The sequence below is a fragment of the Chiloscyllium punctatum genome, chromosome 13, assembly GCF_047496795.1.
Source record: "Chiloscyllium punctatum isolate Juve2018m chromosome 13, sChiPun1.3, whole genome shotgun sequence".
Taxonomy (NCBI): Eukaryota; Metazoa; Chordata; class Chondrichthyes; order Orectolobiformes; family Hemiscylliidae; genus Chiloscyllium; species Chiloscyllium punctatum.
The window spans coordinates 44,834,677-44,859,558 of record NC_092751.1 but is presented as its reverse complement, the minus strand read 5'-3'; positions in this window follow the sequence as shown (position 1 = coordinate 44,859,558).

The window sequence follows — 24,882 nt, the reverse complement described above, 5'->3', positions numbered from 1 at the left end:
AAGGTTATTGATGTGTGTCCTGTATTGCTGGGTATTTCTTCAGACTGCAGATACTGCACTGAGCTGGGTGGTGAGTACAGACGATGCTCGGTGGATCTGGTGGTATGGCCCCCTCTGGGAAGGGAATGGTCCCCCTCTGTACTAGCCCATCCACGAAGCCCGTCATGCTCTGTCAACAAACCATGGTGTAATTTCCCTTTATATGCCATGCTCGGGGTAATCTGTGCAATACAGCACCAACCTGAGAAAGCTCAACCGTGTGCCCCTTGGCCTTTTAAAGATGGCACCAGTGCCAGGGATCACGGAATATCCAGGGGTACCCGAGCGACTGTGTGTACCTGCAGTCATGATGGGTGGGAGATTCGTGCTGGTATTGAATGAGAAAGACACCATGGGGTGGGGTAGGTAGCTAATGAGGTGAGTTCGATAAGATAGCACCAGGAAACCAGCTATCCCTCTGTCACACTCAATGAAAATGAAATTGAGACAAATTATTGTTTTATACAGCTCAATGTGTCGAAGACTCTGCAGTTCTCTCTCCCAGTTGCAAAGCTACAGGACAAATGCTCATTCAAAACTCTCCATCGCCTGAATTCACACTAATATACCATTCACTCATAATTCTTCATAATACTGACCCGTGTTGCATGATACTGTCGAAATGTCTTCATTTTAGCATTCTGAAACTAGTGAACATATCGTTCCATAATATTTTGTCTCGGTCTCCCCCTCCCTGTCTCTATCCCAAAACACACATATTTACAGTCATACGGTTCCACAGACGGAAACAGGCCCCTTCGGTCCAGATGTTCCATGCCGAATAAAATGTCCATCCACACTCATCCAATTTCTCTGCCCTTGCTCTGTATCCTGTAATCCTTTCCTATCTGTATTTGTCCAAGTGCCTTTTCAATGTTGTTATTGTACCCACCTCAACCCCTTCCACTGACAGCTCAGTCCATATGTGTACCATTATTTGTGTAAAAGAGCTGCCCCACGGGTTAATTGTTATTTTATTCCTCTCGAAGCATTAACGGATGTCCTAGAGACCTCGATTCCCCAACCTTGCAAAAGAAAACTTGAAGTATTCACCCCTATGCACGTCTCTCATAATTTGATAAGATCTACACTTCTATAAGAACCCCTTCGGTTTCCTAGGCTGTAAAGAAATAAGTTCTAACCTGTCCATAATCTCCCTATAACTTAAACCCTTTCGCCAAGGAAACATCTCTGAAATTTCTATTACACTCTTTCTAATTCACTAATATCCTTTCTACAAGGAGAACAAAACTGAACCCAATACTCCAACTGCAGCCTTACCAACATCCTGTACAATTCCAACATAATGTCCCAACTTCTATACTCAATGCGCTGATGAAGGCCAGTGTGCCAACAACGTTCTTCACTGTCCTGTGTATCTGTGACTCAAATTTCAGAAAACCGTGCACCTGATCTCTAATGTCCTTTTGTTCCACTACACTCCTTAAGGCACTCTCATTCATCATTAAACTCCTACCTGAATTTGACTTTCCAAAATGCAAGATGTCACACTTATCTATATTAAACTCCACATGCTACTTCTCAGCCCACTTCCCCTGCCGATCAAGGTACTGCTGCAATTTCTGATAACGTTCCTCACTGGATGCCTCCTATTTTAGTGTCATCTGCAAACTTACTAACCTTGCCTTGTGCACTCTGGTCCAAATCGTTGATATAGATAACAAACAGCAATGGGGCCAGTACCGACCACTGAGGAACTCCACTAGTCACAGGCCTCCAGTCCGACAAGCATCCCTCCACCATAGCCATTTGCTTCATAACGTCAAGACAATTGTGTCGCCAATTTGCCAGATTATTTTGGAGTCCATGCGATGTAACCTGCCCGAGCAGCCTACCATGTGGAACCTTATGGATGACTTTACTGAAATCCATATAGAGTATGTCCACCACACTGCCCTCGTCAACCTTCCTGGTCATTTCCTCAAAAAACTCGAACAAAATTTGTAAGGCATGATCTGTCATGCACATAGCTATGCTGACTGTTCAAGTCAAACTCTGTCTTTCCAAATGCATGCATATCTTATCTCTCAGAACCTTCTCAAGTGGTTTACCGAAAACAGATGTGAAGCTTACTGGTCTATATTTCCCAGGCTTTTCTTTGCAGCCCTTCTTGAATAAGGGTACAACATTTGCTACTGCCCAGTCTTCCGGGACCTTCACCCCTGACCTGGCTTCTCTAGCCTCTTGCAGTGTTCTTGGATATATCTGGTCAGGACCAAGAGATTTATTTGCATTTATTTGACTTTATGCATTGTAATATGTCCAACAGCACCTCCACTGTGATATGAACGGTACCAAGATATGACAACTAACACCCCCCCACCACTCTCTCCCCCCACCCCCCCCCCCCCCAAAGCTCACAGATCTTCATGTCTTTCTTCATGGTAAACACAGAGGGGAATTTGAGGACCTCGCTCAGCTCTTGTGGTTTGACACATGAATGCCCACTTTGGATTTAAGGAGTCCTAGTTACTCTCTAGTCCTTCTTTTTCTTTACTATACTGAAAGCACATCTTTGGATCCACCCTCATTTTCTCAGCCAAAGCTATCTCATACACCCTTTTCGCCCTCCTGATTTCCTTCCTCAGTAAACTCCTGTATCCCTTGCGTCTCTCCAGAGATTCCATTGATTCCAGCTGCCTGAACCTGAGCCACGCCTCCTTTTTTGCTGGTCAGAGCCTGATTATCTCTTGTCATCCAGGGTTCTCTCTTCCTGCTTCACTTTCCCTTCACCCTCACATGAACATATAGACCTTGACTTTTAAAGGTCTCCCACTTACCAGAGATCATTTTGCCTGGAAACAAGCTACTCCAATCAACCTTTGCAAGTCCCTGTCTAATTCCAACAAAATATGCCTCGCCCCAATTTAGAACTTGAATCTGTGGACCAATTCTGTCCCTCCCATAACTATTTTAAAATTCATACAATTCTAGTCACCGGTCCCAAAATGCTCCCCCACTTTACCTCCGTCAACTATCCTGCCCTATGCCCCAACAGTAGGTGAGTTTGTCCCTTCCCGAGTAAGACCACTCCAGTATGCTGCTTTTGGAAACTTTCCTGAACAGACTTAACATATTACGTTCCATCGAAGTTCTTGACCATCTCGATGTCCCAGTCTACGTTAGTATAATTAAAATCACCTCTTATGACAATCCTAATTTTCCTGCAAGTCTCCCCAGTCTCCCTGCAGATTTGTTCCTCCAATTCGCATTGATTATTTGGAGGCTTAGAGTGCAATAACGTAACATCACCATCAACATCTAACTTCTTTGCAGCATCCACAAAATCTCACTGGACATTATCTCAGTTATTTTATCTTTAAATACTGGAGTGGTGTGCACCTGAATCAGAACTATTGGTATTTAAACTGTTTCCATTTACATCTCTCCTTTGCAATGATTTTGACACCCACAGCACCCTTTGTCAAGGTAGAGTGGAGATATAAAGCTATAAATGGATGGGAGCTGCACATCCTGTCACTGCCAGCATTGGCTGCAAGTTTCCCCACACCGAGCAGTGATCTAACACAGTATTACCGAACAATGCAAAAGCCTGGAGTTATATATGAATGAACCAGTGCGGTCTGCACAGCAACTCACGCTGGAGATTTCAACCAGGATTATAGATCAAGTATTGGTGTGGGCTGCACAGAGTTCCACTCTAGACATTGCTGGGTTGCATTCAGCAGTACACTAGCAGGATCTACACAGTGCTCCATCCTGAATGTACAATGGATGGACTGGTTATGTGAGCTGGATTGCGAATGTGAGAGAACAAAACATCTGGCAATGCCTTTATTTTGTGTTTTCATTCTTGTGATTGGACCCTTCAAATCCTGACTCATCCGATTAGACCCGACTCTCTGGATGAGTCATGGTGACTGTTGTTACAGCATCTGGGTCTGCAACATGACCAACACATAGAGCAGAGGCTGCAGAGAGGGAGTCTCTGTAAAATGGAATGAGGGAATCACCATAGGATCAGCCGTGGTCTTTGTGAATGGTGGGGCAGGATTGTGTGGACCACGAAAACAACTTATTCATCTATTTCTGTTTGTAACAGGCAAACTCCCCTTCTCTACCAGTGTCCCATACTGGTGGGGAGTGAGTCACCTCCTCCTTTTTCTGCGTAACAGGATCCTCGGGCCTCACTAGCCTCCAGATTTCCCTTTGCCCTAGTTTCGAGCAATTGAATGACTGTCTCCTGTTCCTGTGTCCAAGTCTAGAGCAGTTGAGTGACTCCCTCCTGTTCCTGTGTCCCAGTCTTGAGCAACTGAGTGATGCCTCCTGATCCCAAGTTTGTGAAAGTCCTCCTCTTGCTACTGAGTAACAGGCTCCAATAGCTCTGTGCTCACCTGCTGCTCCTGTGGAATGAAGTTGAGGGACTGAATGGCCTCTTCACATTCCTTACAGCTTTTCTTGACTAAAAGCCTTTCTCCTGTTTCTGTAAAACACCACCAAAATCTGAATGATGTATTTTTGTATTTGACTGTCAGTAAATGAGCAAACAAGCTGACTGACAGAATTCAGAACCTGAATAGCCTCTTCCTGTTCCTGTGTTATACACTCAAGAGTCAACAGAGTCTCAGTGATGTACAGCATGGAAAAAGACCCTTCGATCCAGTTGTCCATTCTGACCAAATATCCTAAATGTATCTCGTCCCCCTTGCCAGCGCTTAACCCATATCCCTCTAAACCCTTCCCATGCATGTACCCATTCAAATGCCTTTTAAATGGTGTAACTGTGTCTGCCTTCACCACCTCTTTTGGGTGCTCAATCCATACACACAGCAGTCTCTCTTAGAAAGTGTTGTATCTCATGTCCATTTATAAATCATTCTCCTCTCACATCAAACCTTTGTCCTGTAATTTTCGACTTTGACTATGCTGGGGAAAAGACGTTGACTGTTTACCTTATCTATGCCCCTCATGATTTTATAAACTTCTTTAAGATCACCCCTTAGCGTTAACACTTGAAAATACTCCCAGCCTATTCAAACTCTCCCTTTAACCCAAACCCTCCAACACCTGCAACATTCTTTTAAATTTCTTCTGCACCCTTTCAAGTTTGACAACATCTTTCCGACAGCAGGGTGACCAGAATTAAAGGCAGAATTACAAAAGTGGCCAAACCAATGTCCTGTACAGATGTAACATGTCATGCAAACGCATAGACTCAAAGCACGCACCAATAAACGGAAGATCACCAAATGCCTTCTTCACTACACTGTCTACCTGTGACGGTACTTTCAAGGAACGGAGAACCTGCACCACCAGGTGACACAGTCGCTCAGTGGCGAGCATTGCTACCTCAGAGCACAACGATCTGGGTTTAATTCTATCCTTGAATGACTGCCTGTGTGGAGTTTGCACATTCTTCCCGTGTCTGCGTGAGTTTCTTCCAGGTGATGCATTTTCCTCCCACAGTACAAAGATATACAGGCAAGTGTAGATTGGCCATGCTAAATTGCTACAAGTACCCTGGGATGTGTAGGCGAGGTGGATTAGCCATGGGAAATGCAGGCTCAGAGGGATAGGGGAGGGGTTTGTCCAGTGGGATACTGTTTAGAGGGACGGTGTGGCCTCGATGGGCCGAAAATCCTGTTTCCTCACTGTAGGGATTCTATAATTTCAATGGCATTCTCTTGGATTGGCAACTTTCGACAGGACCCTACCTACATGTCTTGCCCTGATTTGTCTTGTCAAAATGCAACACCTCACATTTATCTAAATTTAACTCCATCTGCCACCCCTCGGCTCACCTAATCAAGTTTCCACTTTGTTCTGAGATATCATTCTTCACTGTCGACTACACCACCAAATGTGGAATTATCTACAAACGTACTGATCAGACTTCATATACTCAAATGCAAATGATTTGTGTAAGTGACAAGAGGCAGTGGACTCACTATTGACTTTTGTGGCACACCACTGGTCACAGATCTCCAAATTCAATGAACAAATGTCCACTGTCCCGCCCTGTCTCAAATAGTCAAGAAAATTTTGGATCTAACAGGTGAGCTCTCCCTGGATCCCAGGCAGTCTAACCTTGTTAACCAGTCTACCATGTAGAACATTTTGGTTTTCTTACTGAATTCCATAAAGACAACATCCACTCTCCTGCCTTCATCAATCATCTTCATCACTTCGTCAAAAAATTCCACCGAGTCAGTGAGACGTGATGTCCAATGTCCAAAGCCCTCATCAGTCCTTGCCCTTCCAAATGCATATACATTTTTTCCCTCAAAGTCCCCTCCACCAATTTAGTCACCATTGATGTCAGGCTCACCAGTCTATAGTTACCTGGTTTTTCGTTCCTTTCTTAAATAATGACACTATGTCAGCAGCTCTCCAGTCTTTTGACACCTCACCTGTGGAAATCAATGATACAGATATATCAGCAAAAGTCTGAGCAATCCCTTTCCTAGCTTCCCACAATATTCTGGGATACAACTGATCAGGTCCCAGGGATTTGTTCACCTTTATGTGTTTTACAATGTCTAACACCTCCTTGTAATATAGATACTTTTCAAGATATCACTATGCATTTTTTTCATTTTCTCTCTCTTGTAACTTCCTCCACATTAAATACTGAGGAGAAATACTTGTTTTATATCTTTCCCATCTCTTGTGGTTCCACACATAGGTAGCTTTACTGATCTTAAGGTGCCCTGTTTTCTCCCTAGTTAATCTTTTGTCACTAACAGATTTGTAGAGTTTCGCCAATACCTCATTAACCCTATTTCTAAAGCCAACCCGCGTTCATATTTTTCTGGCCCGATTTCCTCATTGACTATACACTTACTGCCATTATACTCCTCTGGGGATTCACTTGATTTCAGCTCTGTTTACCTGACATATGCCTCCTTCATTACCTTGCCCAGAGCATCAATATATCTAGCCATCCAGCACTCCCTGCACCCACCAGACTTCCCCATCTCACTAATAGGAACACGTTGGCTCTGGACTCTCTGAAACCATGTTTTGATGGCCTTGCATTTTCCAACCATCCCTTTACCTGTGAATAGGGTATTCCAATCAGCCTTTCACAGGGCTCGCCTAACACTTTCAAAATTGGCCTTGTTCAAAGTTAGAACGTTAATGTTTACATCAGGTCTTTCCTATTGCACAACTAATTTAAAACTAATATTCATGTGTAAAAGACTTGAAATGTTAAGTAAACATTTCCTGCCCCTCTGTAACAGGCTCGAGAGGCTGAATAAGCTCCTCCTGTCCCTGTATAACAGCCACGAGACATTAAATGACACAGCAACCCCTGGATTATGAGCAGCCGTTAAACTGTATCTGATGGAGGTCTATTCCTCCTCAGTTACCGAAACACAAATAACACAATGTACTCCAGGTGTCCTCTCAGTGACACCTCAGACAGCTGCAGTGACAAATCCTTTTATTTTGAATGATTTTGTTTGCAAAATGTGCTAATGTTCCAGCGTTCCACCTTTTCAAGTAGCAATAGGCTAATATGGGCTGAATGACCTTCTCCTTTCCTTCTGTAAGAGGCCCATAGGGACAGAATTGCTTTGGCCTGTTCCTGAGCAGCAGTGTCAGTGCTCTGTATCAAGGTTATGAAAGGATTTAAAAACAGGGTATTAAAACCAGCAGTATCCTCACACCGGATAATAAGTATCATACTTTGTGTTAAGGTATCTAGAAACTTGCCCACCTGACTTTTTTTATGTAGCTGATCTGTTATTTTATAACTGCTTCCTTTCATAAACAGAGTGGAACATATATAGACCCTTGAATTGTCCTGTTAATACTCTCGTATGCAAGGAAAAAAATGATTAAAACATTGAAAGATTTATGGTCCATCCCTCAGCAACCCTTATCCATTCCATCCAAAACCAGTAAAACTTCCCTTTTATAGTGATATGAAAAGTGATGTATACAGCTGGTTAACTGATCCTATTTGTTCAGTGACTGTGATTAATGCCAGTCTCAATGGATTCTAATTATCCCAGTGAATGGTTTCCATCTTTTGATGATAAATGGGCGCCGTTCAATGTGTTATTCCACAACATAAGAGGGACCATCACTGACAGCACTGACAGGGATCAGCAGATCTCGAGAGAGAGGGAGGAGAGATCAGAATCTTAGAACATTAGACTGGAATGTTCCAAACATGGATCAGAATCTGAGAACAGTAGACTGGAATATTCCAACAATAGACAGGAGTTTATCCGATTATGTTTGGTATATTTTTGCATTTTATTGGTTGCCCTTATCATTGCAGATCTATTATGCTCTTCGCATTATTCAATATTTTTATTATCCCTTCCTGGCTATCGTTGGTGTTCCTGGTAAGTGTCACTGTCCCCTTTTTGTTTCTATAAGCGAGTTATGACTGTATAATACGGTTCTTTCATATAGTCTACACTTCTGGCCACTATTATTGTTCCTGTTGAAACTCTGAATCCAGATATTTACTCTACAGACCACTACTAACTGCATCAATGACGGTGTTCAATTACTGTCTCCCTCTGCTCTGACAGTGTTACTCGTGGGTCTCTATATTGACCTACTCAGTTTCAGCGGAGAACCACGATGTATTGCATCTTTGCCTTTGGTATTTAAATATTAAGAGCATGCAGGTCACTGTCTACTGTTCTGGTTACAAACACCTCCTTTTCCCAGTGTTTTCATCCCATCCCTGGCCAATATCTGCGGCTGAAGCAGACGAATCATAACTGTGGGTGATCCCTTTGACCATGAGCTGATTTCTGACACCTTGCCTTGTCCATTTCTAACTTGAAATACTCATCACTCCACAATGTATCTCACTGGCTTAATCCAACTGCTGTTTGAACCTTGAACTATATAATACAGTGTTAATGAAGTTCATAATCTGCTGCTGACTCTCCCGGCTTCAAACCTGCCGAACCAAATCTGATTCGAACTCACACCAGACTCCCATCCATCTGTCATTCATGTGCACGCCGATGTATATTACTATTGTGTCTGGCAATACCTTTATTTTGACATTCTCAAACACTTTACCTCATCTGTCCATGAAACTTCCCTCGTTCTCTCTCTGTCGATTATCCAAAAGCCTGCCAGTTGTTCATATTTAAAATAGTTTCCTTCACGTGTGTTCCTTCTCAAACAATGAGTTTTGCATTCAACCACGCCTATCGCGCATGCACACGCACTCTCTCTCACTCTCTGATGAACACACACACACACGCACACACACACACAGAGAGAGAGAGAGAGAGAGAGAGAGAGAGAGAGAGAGAGAGAGAGAGAGAGAGAGAGAGAGAGAGAGCAAACCTTCCCATTAGAGATACTAATCTGATGCGAGTATAGTTAGCCTATGATCGTAAAGTTTGCAATGCTCTCCATGCTCGGCAGATAGTGCGGTTTACTGAGCAACACACTAGCATGGTCTGCACAGCTCTCCATGCTGGGCTGTCATCTTGTCCCAGTTTATGTTGTTTGTTGTGTTCTGTGAAGCAGATTCAGAATTTGATGTTAGAAACCATTTCAGCTGCTCTGACAATGCCTTTATTCAATGTTTTCATTCTTGTAATTTTACTCTCGAAGATCTTACTTCTCCAGTTAGTCCCACTGCCCTGTCTTTTTCCCTATATTTCCACAACCTCCTCCCAGTTAATGAACTGCCTATTTCTGTCTTTAATGTGAATCTCTCAGTCCCTCTGTATCTTTCCCTGGCCTTGGGTTTTGTCTCCCAAGTGTATCGAGAGCTGGCATTGTGTAGCTCAGAAACAGTGAAATGGCGTGTGTCAGGCTGTTATTCACTTCAGTGGTATGTCCTATGTGATGGTTCATGGACAGGGGTGTTTCAGAAGTTATGAGACACATCCTTGTAACTTTGACTGTAACTGTGTTTGCACCACTCAGGTGACCTTGCGATCAGTAACACGAGGAAGCCCATTGAGTAAAGGACCAGGCATCTAAATTGTGTGACAATGCTGTAACTTTAAAAACAAAGGTTATTTTCTCTTTTTTTTAAACAAGAGGTCATAAATGTCAAACTGCCGACTGAAAACAGCTCCAGTGAATAACTTCCGAGACTTTTAGGGTTTTTAATAAATAGTAGTAACAATGGCCAGCTCGCACAGACCAGACTTTCTAGTTTTTTCCTTACGGCTGTAAGTCACCAGGTGCTTGTGTCCCAGAAGGGTTGGAAGTTTTAGTAAATTATCCCTAGCTGCTATTCTCTCTGAAGCTTCACTTGATGCTGTTTCAAACTGGATTGGAGAATTGTATGTCTGAATGCTCCTTTTTACCATGGAGTGTGTTTAGGTGATGTTAGTAGATTGAACAGTTCATTTGTAGAAGGTACTGTATCCATTATTCGGTTAAGGTTTCCAATAGTTAAGTTATTCTAAATTCCTCTTCATTTTGTATGGATTTTCATTAGAGTGTTTGAATATATTGTGTTTTAATTAATGGTGAGTGGTTTGACGAGTAGCATCACATCTGGAACACCCACTTCACATCTACCTTTAAAGTACGAAAAGGTTCACATCTAAGCTACCTCCTTAAAATAGTTAGAGGCAGTCAGGTTCGCAAACTGGGAACTCTTATCTGGTAACTCCAAATTGGGTTTAGAATTACAATCCCTATAGTGTGCAAACAGGCCATTCGAACCAACAAGTCCACTGCAACCCTCCGAGGAGTAACCTACCCAGACCCATTCCTCGACCCTTTTATTACACATTTACCCCGAAAAAGACTCATAACCCACACATCCCTGAAAACAACAAGAAATTGAGCATGGCCAATTCACAGGACATGCACACCTTTGGATTGTGGGAGGAAACCAGCGAATCCAGAATAAGCTCATGGAGACACTGGAGAGTACGCATCAGGAGGCTATTGGGTTCAAAGGTCGCGTGTGGTAGCTCTTCGTGTCTTTCGTTCCGGATGTTGAATTCAGTTGGTTTAAACAGTGTTTTGTGTATAAAGATTATTTCAGTCACCGAAAGTTTTCTGGGTGTGGAAGAAGTGAAGTTGGGGGTTTTACAAAAGGTAATGAAGGCGAAAGCTGTAGGAATTGGCAGACGAGCTGGAGTTGGGGTTGCGTTTGTCTGTGAGAAAATGAGAGTTAATTCCAGCTATAACTCGGCAATTACATTTGGTGGAAACGCCATCAGAGACTTTGGAAATGACGAGAATTCAATTTCAAATGAGGCACCGTGAACATGAGTAGGAATTGAAACAGTTTGAATTATGATGAAAAGTAAAAATAAAATGAAGAAGAGGAGAGAAAAAGAAAGAAGAAAAGCAGAGAGATTTAACTTCAAAAGTTAGTAATTAGAGAGGAACGTTGACATAGAAGGTGGTGATGAAGGTAGATGGTAGGCTGCATGAGGAGGATAGTGAGGATGAACAACCCTATAGTGGCCAAAGGCTTGATGGGGATCTGTTTAAATACATTCAGACATTATCTAAATTTGATGAGAATGATGGGGGTGCCTTCTTAATTTAATTTGAGAAAGTGGCTAAAAAAAGTGCAGTGCGCAGTGAACATGTGGATTTAGTTGATTCAAACAAAGAATCACTATTTGCATCCCTATCAGAGGCGGTGTCTGGGGAGGAGGAGGAGGTGAAGAAAGCCATCTGAAGTGCACATGAGCTTGTGCCAGAAACTGACAGACAGAGCTTCAGGGATATAAAATAGCGTCTGTGGTTAAACGCACATTGAGTTTGAAAGGATCAAACAATGTGATTTTGAAAGGTGGGTAAGGGTATTAAATCAGAACAAACCTATGGCACTCTTAGAGAGATTCTTATTTTGGAGAAGTTCAACAATTCACTTCCTGCAGTCGTGAGAACTCGTGTGGAAGAGCAGAGAGTTAAAATGGCAAGGTTAGAAGCTGAAATGGCTGATGATGAAGATGATTGAGTTCAGAAATCAAAGCTTGGTTTCTATGAGGGAGTGAGAAGAATGTGTGAGATCATCTTAAAACATATCCCTGTGAGAGTAAGGTTTACTGGCATAGGCCAGGAGTAGCAGGTAAAGAGGTTACAGCATTAAGAGGTAAAGAAGTATGTAACTCTCTTATGCTGAGACATGAGGAGCTATGTCATTCAGGGGGACTATTGGAGAGATGAGAAGTGCTCCATTATGTAACGTGTGGTTGGAGTGTCCAGTGGAAATATCACCAGATTTATTTCACAACGGGGAAGGAGGCCTTGAGCTTGATGTTGGTGTTACAACATTTCAGCATTTAAATTGTGCATAACATACATGAGACAAATCCTTTTCACTGATCGTGAGCCTTAAAGTTTTTGGAGAAGTTTAGGGAGAAGAATATCAGTATGTTTCGATTGAGCTTATTACTACTGCCATTCAATTTGAAATTATACAGGTGACAGGGCGAGAATACCTCAGGTTTTGACACGTTGTGGAGACTTGGATGAAGAAAGACAAAGGCATTCTGTGGCAGGAGCAAAATAACTGAAATCGAATCGAGTTGTGAACATTTGTATGCTCAGAGTCAATGTAATATATATATATATATATATATATATATATACACCTCTTCCTCTGCTACATTGATGACTGTATTGGCGCCACCTTGTGCTCCCGCGAGGAGGTTGAGCAATTCATCAACTTCACCAACACATTCCACCCTGACCTTAACTTTACCTGGACCATTTCTGACGCCTCCCTCCCCTTCGTGGACCTCTCCATCTCCATTAATGACGACCGACTTGACACCGACATTTTTTACAAACCTACAGACTCCCACAGCTACCTGGATTAAATATCTTCCCACCCTACTTCTTGCCAAAATGCCATCCTGTATTCCCAATTACTCCGCCTCCGCCGTATCTGCTTCTGGGAGGACCAGTTCCACCAAAGAACAGACCAGATGGACTCCTTCTTTAGAGACTGCAATTTTCCTTCCACGTGGTTAAAGATGCCATCCAACGTATACCATCCACATCCCGCACCTCTGCCCTCAGACCCCACCCCTCCAACCGTAACAAGGACAGAACGCCCCTTGGTGCTCACCTTCCACCCTACCAACCTTCGCATAAACCAAATCATCCGCCAACATTTCTGCCACCTCCAAACAGACCCCACCACCAGGGATATATTTCCCTCCCCACCCCTTTCCACCTTCTGCAAAGACCGTTCCCTCCGTGACTTCCTGGTCAGGTCCACGCCCCCCTACAACCCACCCTCCCATCCTGGCACCTTGCCCTGCCACCGCAGGAATTGCAAAACCTGCGCTCACACCTCCTCCCTCACCTCCATCCAAGGCCCTAAAGGAGCCTTCCACATCCATCAAAGTTTTATCTGCACATCCACCAATATCATTTATTGTATCCATTGCTCCCGATGCGATCTCCTCTGCATTGCGGAGTCTGGACGTCTCCTTTAGGGAACATCTCCGGGACACCCGCACCAACCAACCACATTGCCCTGTGGCCCAACATTTCAACTCCCCCTCCCACTCTGCCGAGGACATGGAGGTCCTGGGCCTTCTTCACCGCAGCTCCCTCACCACCAGATGCCTGCAGGAAAAATGTCTCATCTGTCTCCTAGGAACACATCAACCCCAGGGCATCAATGTGGACTTGAACAGTTTCCTCATTTCCCCTTCCCCCACCTGACTCCACTTCAAAATTCCCAGCTCAGCACTGTCCCCATGACTTGTCCCACCTACCTATCTTCTTTTCCACCTATCGAATCCACCTTCCACCCAACCTATCACCTTCATCCCCTTCCCCATTCACCTATTGTATTCTATGCTACTTTCTCCCCACCCTCACCCTCCTCTCATTTATCTTTCCACCCTTCAGGCTCTCTGCCGGAATTCCTGATGAAGGGCTTTTGCCCGAAACTTCGATTTTAGTACTCCTCGGATGCTGCCTGAACTGCTTTGCTCTTCCAGCACCACTAATCTAGACTCTGCTTTCCAGCATCTGCAGTTATTGTTTTTACCTATGTATGCATTTTAGTCTACTAATAGAGGACGATTAGGACGTCTAAAATTAATTCATCTTTGTATATTGATGGATCATTTTATGAAAGGTGAGTTGTGAGAATACTATCACTGTAAAAAGGTTATTTTCTCTTAGGTTGTTTTTGAAGAGAGGTTCTAAAGGCAGAGGTGCAGAACTGTTGTCTGAACACAGTTTAAGTAAATAACTGAGGAGGCCTGTAGGTTTCATTAAATGGTGGTTACAATGGAAGGGCGGTGGCCAGCTCTCCCAGACCAGGTTTTCTCGTTTTGTTTTTAGCTGAAGCATTCAGAAACTGTTGGGAATCCAAGAAGGGTCAGGAGTTTCAATAGCTGCTTTTCTCTCTGAGATCTCTGTTGATGTTGATACCTCCTGGATCGGAAAATTGCTGTAAGAATCTATATTTGAATATATATTGGTGCCAAGCAGTGTATACCAAGAAGGTACGGTATATATTGTTGTGTAAGTGTTCCAACATATAAGCTATCACAAAATGTTCTTCTGTTTCATTGGATTTTATCTGAAGCATTTGAATAAATTATATTTTGCTAAATGACGAGTGGTTTAACCAGTCACAACATATCTGGAATGCACACTTCAAATCTATGTTTAAAATAAGGAAAGGTTTGGGTCTAAACGGCCTTATTGAAACATTTTGCGGGGATCTGTAGCCGAGGGGTTTCTGACTCTCTCCTGTTACTGAAAAGTTAGTGGAGGGGCTGGGGATGGTTTGCTGAAGGATGTGCTGTGAGCTGCCTCAGACGTTCAGGGAGACCTGAAGATTTGTTGACCCAACTTTGGATGGAGCATGGGGACTGTAGTTACAGCATTTGGGCCTGTAACATGAACAACAAATGGAGCAGAGGCTGCAGAGAGGGGAAGCTCTGAAACCATGTAGTGAGTGTGTGTGGGGAAAGGGATCTGCTGTATCCACCCCAAGTATTCCATGAATAGCTTCCCAAGCTACACTTAACCCAGGAGCAGATAATGAGGGGACATTGATTGAACAAGGAGCTGGTCACAGAGTGGTGTCACCTCCTTCAACACGACCTGCAACTTCACACCAGGGGGAGAATGGTGCTGCCAGTGGCTGTTCAGGTCACAGTTTCATTCAGCTTCTATGTTCCAGAACTTTCCAGGCAGGACTGGGTGACATATCCATCATCTCCCAGTTTCTCAACATCAATTTCACCATTCGATGATGGAGTATATATATGATGGATGAGGTAAATAGATTGTTTCTCCCTCAGCAGGGAGCTGCAGGGTGTATCCAGTAAAGTGGGATTCCGATGGTGTACATGGCATCTGCAGAGTATCCATGTCAATGGGGAGAGGTAGAGGAACTGAAGGAGCTCTCTCTCTATTAATGTTACAGTGTGCCCATCACAGTACACATCATATTAGTGAATACCGACTCTCCTTGCAGCAGTCACAGCCTTTTCATTCAGAAGCAGTAAGCCATTCCTATCGTCATCGGGTATCCACGTAGAAAGAAATGAATAATGAATATATATTGGATAAAGGCCGTCCCCTTGATGCACGTTTCAAAACACCATCCCCACCACCAATCAACCACATCAAAGTAGTCCATTTGTACAGAGAGCAATGGGGTCACTGGAGTGTTTTGGGAGCTGACGATCAGGGAATTCCTTTCAATGAGATCTCCTTTCATTCTTATAAACTCGAGAGTATAGGCCTAATCTGCTCAATTTCTCTTCAGAAGACAAGCACTTCAAATATGGAATAAATCTAATGAAGCTCTTCTGAATTGCGCTAAGAATACTGCGGCGAGTAACTCACATCCTGACTTCCAAACGTCTGTCCATCATCTACAATGCATAAGTCAGAAGTGTGATGGAAGACTCCCAATTTGCCTGGATGAGTGCAGCCCCAACAACACTCAAGAAGCTTTACACCATCCAGGACAAAGCAGCCAGTTTGGCCGTCCATTCACCCACAATGCTCCACCATCAACGCTCAGCAGCAGCAGCAGCAGCAGCAGCAGTGTTTTACTATCTACATGCTGCGATGAAATGATTCACCAAAGATCCTCAGAGACCATCTTCCCAACTCACGACCACATCTATCTAGAAGGACAAGGGCTGCAGATGTATAGAAATGCTGTCATCTTCAGGTTCCACACCAAGCCATTCACCATCCTGACTTGGAAATATATCACTGCTCCTTCACAGTCACTGGGTCAGAAGCCTGGAATTCCCTCCCAAATGGCATTGGAGGTCAACAGCAGCAGGTGGACTGCAGCGGTTCAACAAGGCAGCTCACCACCACCTTCGCAATTAGGGACAGGACAATGCTGGCCCAGCCAGTGACTCCGAGAAATATATAAATAGAAATTAACAGAGGAAGTTTGCTGAGGTGTCGCAGCGATCGGTACTTGGGGTCCAGCTGTTCACAATGCCCTTTAAACATTTGGTTGCTGGAATCAGATACAATATATCCCAGCCTGCTGACAGCACTAACGGATGTGGGATTGTGAGTGGGTGAGGAGGATGTAAAAAAAAACCAAGAAGATTTAGACAAGTGGAGTGAATGGGTAAATACGTGACAGATGGAGAACAATGTGGATAGAGGTGACGGTGTGCCCTTTGGTGAAAACGATAAATTGGCAGCCTACCATTTGAAAGGGATTGGTTGAAACATGTTGATCTACAAAGGGACGTATGCTCCTTTTTGTTGTTTCCTTCTGCATAAACCTCTGAGGCCCCTGCAGTGCAGTGAGTTCTGTAACCAGAAGTCAATACTGGGCATGGAGACTGGCACACTGCCCAGTGTATACAGACCCACCAAGTGGGGAGCTGCAACATTAAAAAGGATCTGCATCTCCCTGTACACCAGATGCTTAAAGCAATATTGCAGAAACAGAACGCAGTGAGGAAGATAAATGGTGTGTTGACCTTCATTTCAGGGGGAAGTGAGTCCAGAAGTAAGGGTGTCTTACTGCATCTGTACAGGGCCTTGGTGAGATATCATCCCGAACATTGTGCAGTATTGTGTGTAGTTTTGGTCTCCTTTCCTAATAAAGGGCAAACCTGACATTGATGGAGAGCAGTGAAGGATGATCAGACTGATCTCTGGGATGACGGGCTTGTTGTGGGAACAGAGATTGGGGAGACTGGGTCAGTATTCCACGGGGTTTCGGAAAATGAATGGAGATCTCAGTGAAATGTACAAAACTCTGACAGGGTGAGTCAGATTGGAGGCAGGCCACTCTGCATTGAGATGAGAATAAATGTCTGCACTCACAGACTGGTGAACCCGGGGAATTCGCTCGCACCTGGAAACCGAGACATTGATTATAGGTAAGGATTTAGAGACAGTAAAGGGATGTTGGGAGAGTAGGAGTACGGTATTGAAATGAAAGGCCAACCATCATTACATTAAATTGGGTAGCAAACTCGATGGACCAAACGTACTACTGCACTTCCGATTTTATAGCTTCCCAAGGTTACTCACATTATCAGATATGTATATCGTGTGGGGTAAGTGTATTGAGGAGACTTTTTCCATGAACTAGAATGGAGGAGGCTCAATGCGTTGAATGACCTACTCCTTTCTCGCTGTTTCTGTGCAGTCTGTGGGAAAGCTCCGTAAATGCTGTCACAAGCTCTCAGATGTTAGGAAGGAGGTTTCTGCAGAGTCGACAGGACTGTGTTCCCATTCCCATTTCCGACACTGATGCTGAGGCCGGGTGTTCTGTCCGGTTTCATCCTTTCAGACCTCGGAGTAGTCAGATACAAATGAGTATCTAAATGCCCTTACTTGGCAATTTCAGAGACCATTGAAATTTTTATCACATGTCAGGGTTTTTGGAGTCACTATTAGGCCAGCCCAGGAAATCATGGGAGATTCACTTCCTAAAAGTACATTGGAGGATGAAATTCTGTTTACAATCGATATTGGCTTCAAGGTCACTGTTACTGACCCCAGATTTTAGATCTCGATATTTTATTAATTGTCTTTAACTTCCACCCGCTGCCAGATCATTAGCCTGCTCTGGATTAGTAATCCAGTGACATTTCCACAACAGCACCATCTCCACATGGGGGCCTATTAGAAACCACACTGAGCAGGTTATTTCTCTGCTGTTTGCCAGCTCTATCAAAAAGAACTCCAACCAATTTGACTGTCGTGATGGGACTGAGGGGGTGGTAATTGGTCAGATTGTAATTATCCCCCTCTTAGGGAGCGGGACATAGCTGAGTAAATTTCCACACTGCCAGGGAGATGCCGGAGTTGGAGCTGGAATGAAACAGCTTCCCCAGGGACACAACTTCTTGTGCAGCACAAGTCTTCAGTCCTATTGCAGAAATGGTGTCAGGGCCCATTGCCTGTGTCATATCTACTCTGTTCAGCTGTTTCTTCATGTCACGTGCAGCAATTGAAATTGGTTGAAGACTGACATCTGTGATTCTGTAGGCATCATGATGAGGGTGAGGTGTATCATCGACTCAATACTTCTGGCAGAGGATGGTACAGATGAAACATCCTTCTCTTTTACACTGATGTGCAGGTCTGTTCCATTATTTAGGATCGGAATGTTTGTGGAGCCGTCGCCTCCAGTCATTTGTTTAATCGTCCATCACCATTTTATAACTGAACATGACAGGACTGCAGGGCTTCGTTCAGACCTGTTGTTCAAGTCCGTTCGCTTTAATGAGTTAGCATCAGGTTAAGGTTCATGTGATTCTGACATGTTCACCCACACTCGTCACTGAGCCATAGATGGTGTTGATGGTAATGACAGACTGAAATGTTACCCTGGTAAAAAGTTACAGGTTGTGGTTGAATGCAGGTCTGCTTCTCCTGATGCTGTGATCTACAGCACTACATGAATACGCAGTGTCGAGCTGCAACACCTGCAATGCAATTCTGCTGTCTGTTCCCCAATTCTCACTGAGAGCCATTCACCCATCAGCCCTGCACTGAGTGAACTAACCTGTTTTCTGAAGTGGAAATACTTCCATTTTCAAAACTCTCATTCTGCTGAGGGTCTGTCTCCCCGGGTCTTGCTTCCAATCAGATACATTCCACAAAAGCATTTAAATGATCTTAATTCAAATATTTAATTCACCTGAAATTCTTTCCTTGAGAAATACCATCTTCTGTGTTTAAAGTGAATGTGTTTCCTCTGTTTCTCTCCCTGACCATGATTAAGAGCTCTACATTGTCAGTAATGCCAGCCTTATGTAGTTTCAGAGCCAATGAATTCTCTGGATTCCAAATCATCTTCACCACATTGTATGTTTTCTCTTTTGGTTTGATGCCTTATCCCTCATGGCTGCCTTGTCCTCCCATGAGTATGTTTCATCTTCTTGGGGTTGCATTTCTGGTATTATCTTCTGAATTATCCCCAGAACCTCCTCCCATTGTTGCTCCATGGTCTTTCCTCTTCAGCTCCCCTTCCAATTAACTCTGGCCAGCTACACCCGCATGTCTTTGTAGTTACATTGCTGAATTATAACCACATTACATCTTGAAGAGAGCATTAGATGTAAACTGAAAGAAGGAGCTTTGGGAGATGGGACACGAAGAATACTTGGTGGATTTCTTAACTAGATACAAATGGAGAACGAGAGAGAGGTTATAGATCTGGAGATGTGGAAAATGAGAAAACTACATTATTGAAAGAAGTAGATTAACATTCCCCAATGGTTTGGCAATGCCTGTGTGCTGTGGTTCTTGGTACAGTGCCTGTACAACAGTGTAATATGTTCGAATGCTGAGTCTGATGCCAGAATATTTATCTCCGATTATATGACAGACACTAGCTTTGGAAAGAACCCAACAGGCCAACATATGGGGGATTAACTGAAATAATTTGGGACACTAGAATCCAGAATTTGGAGCACACATCCTGGTAAGAATGAGAGAGTAGAGTAGGGAATTCCAGAAAAGGAGGGAACGTTGAGAGGATCAAATCATGTTTTAATGTTTTATCAATTTTATACATCATATGCATCATTTTTCGTTAACTGTGTCTCTGTTGTTCATTTACAATGTGTTGTGCATGTGTGAAAAATGCTACTTAACTGCACACAAACATTGATTAAACAGTGTATATAAAATAACTTTTCGACCGTTGAAACTGTCCTGTTGTCGTGTTATGAGGATACATGAACACCAACTAGCCACCAAAAGACATGACGCACTATCACTACGTTCCATACATACAGACAATGAATGACACCACTTTGACTGGGACAAAGCAAACACACATGCTAAGACACGCAAGGACCTACTTAGAGGAATGGTATTCTAACCAGAAGTCCATCAATAAACGGATCAATTTAGATCCTGTCTACATTGTCTTGTTAAAATAACTGGAAATGACATCACCCACTTGAAGAAACCAAGACCTATAAATAGCGAGGCGGGACATACCACCAGAGCTTCACCGGAGACTCTCACTGATGATGTCATCTAGTCATGGTGACGAAACTTCTGAAAACAAACCTTCAAGCTCAGCGAGCTCACTTGCAGAGATATAAATTGATACTTTTTGTTTATTAGTGGAATTTAGGAGTTCTCAGTCGCTTTCATTTTAACAGATTATGATGTGAGGTGAGCTTTTCTGGGTGTGTGGTTTTAATTTACAGAGGGATTCGACATTGATGTCATAACAGTTTTGCGGCTTTGCCGTATGGGATTTGGACAAACTTGAACTGATTTGGGGGAGAAAAGGTCCCAGCAAATTCCAACCCATTGCAATTAGTGACTTTGATCTTCAAATAAAACCAGTGGGAAAATTCGTTTAATTTTTGTTACTTGTGATTGGTTAAATCCAAAGTGAGGGGAATGGCTTATAATGGAGTTGGTCAAGCACTTTGGTGTATCAGAGAAATAGGCAACTACAGTAGAGTTAGAAAAACCTTAAATTTCAAATGTGGCAACTGGAGATAGAAGATTAATAAAGGGAAGGAAATAGATAGAGAAGAAAGAGAACGAGGGAAAAAGAAAGTGAGAGAGAATTTGAAATTCAGAAGTTGGGAATTAGACAAGAAAGTTAAGTTAACAGGATGGAGATGAAGGGAGAACATAGTAATGTATACAACTAGGTTACTAACTTGCCATATTTCGGTGAGAAAAATGTCAAAAACTTTTTTATTTCATTTGGAAAAATGACTCGTCAGATGATGTGTCCAGTGAACTTGTGGGTGATGCTAGTTCAGACTAAGCTGGTGGGCACAGCTGGTGAGGTATGTGCAGCGCTGTCAGATGAGGGGTCAAGAGATTATCAAGATGTCAAATTGGCTATTTTTATTGGTGATGAATTGGTACTAGAAGCATATAGACAGAAATTCAGAAAAATAGAGACGGAAACAGATCAGTCTTATATTGAGTTTGAAAGAAGTAACCACAGTCATTTTGATAGGTGGGTGCTGGCCTTAAAAATGGATAAGACCTGTGAGGCTTGAAGGGAGATTAATCTGCTGGAGAAGTTAAAAGACTCACTTCCAGAGATAGTAAGAATTCATGTGAATGAATAGCAAGTTCAAGAAGTGAGAAGCACGGCAGAAAGGGCAGGAAAATATGTACTGGGACATGAGATGATATTTAGCTGCTGGCAAGATTTTCATCCTGTGAGGGATAGAAATTGGGAGTAGGGACGATCACACATTACAAAGCGAACAGTAGCTCACAATAGTTTACCACAGGTGAAGAAAGAAGCCCAAGGGGGTGAAAGGTGGTGAAAGGCCTCAGGTGCTCTCAGTATAAGGTAGTGGAAAACATAAAATGACAGTGTCTATGGTTTAAGAAGGGCACTGGGAAAAGGTGGTTTCACTGCAGTAAGCTGGGACACACCGTGCTTGGCGTTGAATGAAGGCACGCTGGTGAAAGATGTGGTAGAAGAGGCTAAGCCCAGTGGAGTTAGTGAAACTGGTAAAGGAGACCCCAAGTAGAGCGGAGGAGAAGCAGGAGAGTGAACAGCCTAGGCCAGGGCTGGGTGTGGAGGCAGTGCCTGATCTCTGAGAGAATTCGTCTCTGTGGATAACGTTTACTCAGAAAGAACAGGCGGAGAAGGATAAGAAGTTATAATTTTGTGAGATATGGGATCTGCTCAGTCTCTAATAGTTGAGAAGTGAGGCTCCGGAAAAGCACAACAGATCAGGCAACATCCAGACAGCAGGACAATCGAATATCGGGCAGAAACCCATTGTCAGGAATGTGGTGGGTGGACAATGAGGCTGAAATATAAATACGAGGGGAGTAGCTATGCTGGTGGGAGGGTCACTGGGAAGACAATAAGAAGATGGAGGTGGAAGTTATCGTGATATGTCGGAGGGTAGGATGGAGTCGATAGGTTGGAAGGAAGATGGACAGTTAGGGCAGTTCAAGAGAGCAGTGCTAGGTTGAACGGTTGGATCTGGGAGAGTTTGGAGGAGGGGAGATTTGGAATTTGGTGAAGTCAACGTTGATGCTATACAGTTTGAGGGTTCCAGCTGTCCGGCCACCGATAGGAGTCCTATCACCCTCCTCTCCGACCTATCACCATCACACCCCACTTGCATCTACCTATCGCCTTCCAAGCTCCCTTCCACCCCAGCTCCATCCCCACCCTCCCATTTATTTCTCAACATCCTTCCCCCTCCCTTACTTCCCACTTTCCTGATGAAGGATTTATAACTGAAACGTTAAGTCTCCTGCCCCTCGGATGCTGCCGACGTGCTGTGCTTTTCCAGCCCCACACTTTACAACTCTCATCTCCAGCATCTGCAGTCCTCAATTTCTCTCGGCCGCTAATAGTAAGAAATAAATGTATTTTCACTCTTTATGGCATGTTAATCAAGAGTGTGAGAATTTCTCGAAAGGGGACAGAAATTAAGTATTCCCTTGTGTAACATCAGGATGGAATGCCAAATCAAGATTAGGGAAGTAACAGTGACAGTGAGTAACAGAGTGTCAGTTCCAGGAATACAGTTTGTTCTTGGGAACGATTTAGCAGGATGCGAGGTGGGAGACGCACCCCTTGTGGTGGAGAATCCAACAGAAGTCCAAGGAATTGGGGAATTAAAAGAAAAATACCGAGGAATCTTTCCAGACTGTGTAGTAACAAGATCCCACTGTCATAAGTTACAGCAGGAAGGAAAAGTGAAAGAAAAAGACCAATGAATTGATGCTCAGTGAACTGACCCCCTGTTTGATGTAACGGTGCAGGAAAAACCTGAACAGGCAGAGGATCAGGCAGAGGGGTTTAGTCCTGAAAGGCTAATGGACGTACATCAGATATATACACACACACTCACACACACATACACATGCGCACACACAGAAAAGGAATCAAAATATATTGTTGAACATTATTAACTTAAAGATAGAATCCTAAAATTAAAATGGAGACCCCGATAGGTTACTGCAGAACGGAAATGGGCTGAAGTGCACCACATTGTGTTACCTGTAGCACACAATGTTATGGCTAGCACATAAACTAATTGCAGGCGGCCACTTAGGTGTACAGAAGACTCAGGCTAAGGTACAGAAGCATTTCTAGTGGCATGGAATGCACAAAGACGTGTTTTTTTTTGTACATAACATACATCCCAAATGGTAGGTAAGTAACAGGCAGTAATAAAACCAGCACCTTTCTTGCCAATTCCTGCATTCCAAGAACATTTCACGTGGGTTATGATTAATTGTGTACCTCCCCTTCCTAAAATGGAAGTGGAAAACTATAATTGCTGACCATAATGAATATGTCCACTAGATTTCCAGAGGCAATTCCATTATGGAATTTTAAGATAAAACGGGAGGTGGAGGGGTTGGTAGTTTTCTTTACTCGCTGTGGGCTAGGCAGTAAGATTGAGTCAGACCAGGGGTCTCATTTTACCACTCAGCTGTTTAAGGAAGTCATGCATAGCTTCGGCATGCAGCAGTTTAAATCAAGTGGGTCGGAAAGTTAGCATCAGACGCTGAAGACCATGTTCACAGCGTACTGTTATGATTACCCGAATGATTGCAATAAAGGTGTCCCATTATATTGTTTGTCATTAGAGATGCCTCAAATAAATCTACTCACTTTACTTCTTTTGAGTTAATATTAGTACATGAAGTGAGAGGTCTTTTGAAATTAATTAAATATAAATTGACAGGACCGAATTCGGAAATCTCACACTTGGATTCTGTGTGTGAGGTGAAGGAGATAGTAGATGGAGTAGGTGAGTTTGCTAAATCGTATCTAAAGAGCACATCATAGAGTGAAGCAGGTGGTAGATAAAAACTCTGAAACTTTGAGGATATCCCGTGGGGATGACGTATTAGTATCGCCACCAGTGGTAGGTCATCCCTGCAAAGCCCGGTTTAATGGCCCCTTTCAAATTAAAAAAAATGTGGAGTCAGTTAAACTATGTGGAAAGACACTGGAGATGACAAAAAAAATTATCGAGTATTTTATATGGATGAATAATGCTCCAGCCACATTTAAGACTCAGGAACAGGGCTGTGGCCAGATGAACAAATTGTGCAGTTTATCTGTATGATGTGGTGATCTTCAGCAAGTGATTAGAAGCTCACATGTTACAGTTGGCAGAGCATGTTGAACAAGAAGCAAACTTGGTAATAAACTTAAAGAAAACAGAATTCGCAAAGGCAGAGGTGACGTTCTTGGGACATTACATTGGACATGGAAGGTTGATCCCATGGAACACAAAGACGAAGGGCTTTGAGGAATTTCCACAACCATCCTCGAAGAAAGAGGTGCTTCGATTTTTGGAACTGAGTGGATTCTGTCAGAAGTTTGTTCCAAACTTCAGCAGCGTATGGGCACCACTGATGGATTTATTAAAGGAGAACACAGAATTGTGGTGGACAGAACAATGCCAGGAGGCGTTTGAGAATTTT